This window comes from Triticum aestivum, chromosome 4A (assembly GCF_018294505.1).
Source record: "Triticum aestivum cultivar Chinese Spring chromosome 4A, IWGSC CS RefSeq v2.1, whole genome shotgun sequence".
In the NCBI taxonomy this organism is placed as follows: domain Eukaryota; kingdom Viridiplantae; phylum Streptophyta; class Magnoliopsida; order Poales; family Poaceae; genus Triticum; species Triticum aestivum.
Genome location: NC_057803.1, coordinates 127,826,542 through 127,828,289, shown reverse-complemented (window position 1 = coordinate 127,828,289; position 1,748 = coordinate 127,826,542). Strand labels below are relative to the sequence as shown.

The window sequence follows — 1,748 nt, the reverse complement described above, 5'->3', positions numbered from 1 at the left end:
GTATTATTTCAAACAATCTAGGAACTTCCATAACATTGGTGTGATTCAGTTTGAGCAACATTTCTTATGCGGAAGCAAAACCTGTATTTCTACACAAGTTTCCTTCAGTTGCTTAGGGTGAGCAAGCCCATAATATTCCATTTATATTATGTCTCCCTTTTCTGTTGGAGTTACATAGGAGTGGCTAATTTTTGAATTAAATAAAAAGCCCTTTTAACTCAGTGGTAGAGTAATGCCATGGTAAGGCATAAGTCATCGGTTCAAATCCGATAAAAGGCTTTTTAAATTAGTGGTAGAGTAATCTCGTGCTAAGACGTAAGTCGTTGGTTCGAATCTGATAGAGTACTTTTCTACTAAATTGATTAACTTTTTTTCTTTGTTTCAAGAGGTTTATTCTAAGAGAAAATTGCATCCTGTAACCACATCATTTATCCCTTTTTTCTACCCAAGGCTTTGCAACATTTCAAAATCAGGAAATTGCCAGGAAGGGCATAGCAAGCGACGAAGTGCTTCGGGGAGTTGAAAATAAGCATAGATCCGGAGATTTCCAAATAGGTCAACCTTTTAAACTGCCTGCTGAATCCATGAGCAGGCAAGAGACAACCTGGCGAACTAAAACATCTTAGTAGCTAGAGGAAAAGAAAGCAAAAGCGATTCCCGTAGTAGCGACAAGCGAAATGGGAGACCCGGACGCTTTTGGGATGCTTCTAATAACCAAGGAATGGCAAGTGCTCTTCCTTGTTTAGATCCTATTTCAATCAGAACTTTCCGCGTCGATCCTTTTTTATTACGTCTTGTTTTTACTTCTATATTGGTAGTTAATCTACGCACATTACTTAGCACAACTAGGAAAATAAGATAAGATAAGATAAAGATAAGAAAGACTAAAAAAATATTCGTCGGAATAGCGGAATACAAAATTAAAAAATGCAAAAAAATAAAGGGGAATCTCACCCCCTTCTTTATCATAAAGAAAAAATATATTTTAAAAAAAAAGAAAAAGAAAAAGAAGTGCCTGTATATTTATATTATAGATTTATCTAAGTGGCCAAATAAGGTTTAGCTGCTCTTATAACAAAGGAATTCATATTTACAATGAAAATTTGACTGGATCTTTTTTATGTGCGATTTAAGTAGACATACATTTTCACAAATAAATTGTCCAACCTCATGGCTGTCTTTGCACCCCCGCCTCCTTTATCACTGAACGGTCATTCAGGGGCCTTAGCTGGTGATCCGGGTTGTTTCCCTCTCGACGATGAAGCTTATCCCCCATCGTCTCACTGGCCGACCTTGACCCCTGTTATTTTTGGATCGATTTCGAAAAAGAACTGCTAATCCTTAACTTTTCGAGGGATCCTTCATTAGTGGTTGTGAATGACTGACTTTTTCAATCCTTTCGACCTTGGTTCTGTAGGAGCAAGTCAGAAAGATTGAGAAATAGAACCATCTGATTTGATTTTTTCCCAGTAGCTTAGAGGTCAATTCTATTTATTTGACCTCCCACCGTTCACGACATCCCTTGCTCCTCGCAAGAACGGCTCCTCGGTGGAGGAGTACAAGCGCTGGTCCCCTTCGGTCAAGTTCTTGTGCGTGCTCTTACCTACCGTAGGACCTCCGTCCCCGAAGAGAATAAGGAGGAGCAGGAACAACAAGTTGTCCTCTCTTGGCCCAGTAGATCCGCAACTACTACCATGGTTGTTGCCAACAGAGATCCCCCATTCCGAAAGGTAACGGGACCAGCCATT

The 1,748-nt window shown here is 39.6% G+C and overlaps 1 non-coding gene across 1 annotated transcript; it reads left to right on the top strand.

Moving 5' to 3' along the window:
• Positions 1 to 207: 207 nt before the first annotated feature.
• TRNAT-GGU (transfer RNA threonine (anticodon GGU)) lies at positions 208 to 279 on the top strand. The gene has a single exon. It is a non-coding gene; the product is annotated as a tRNA-Thr (tRNA).
• Positions 280 to 1,748: the final 1,469 nt, after the last annotated feature.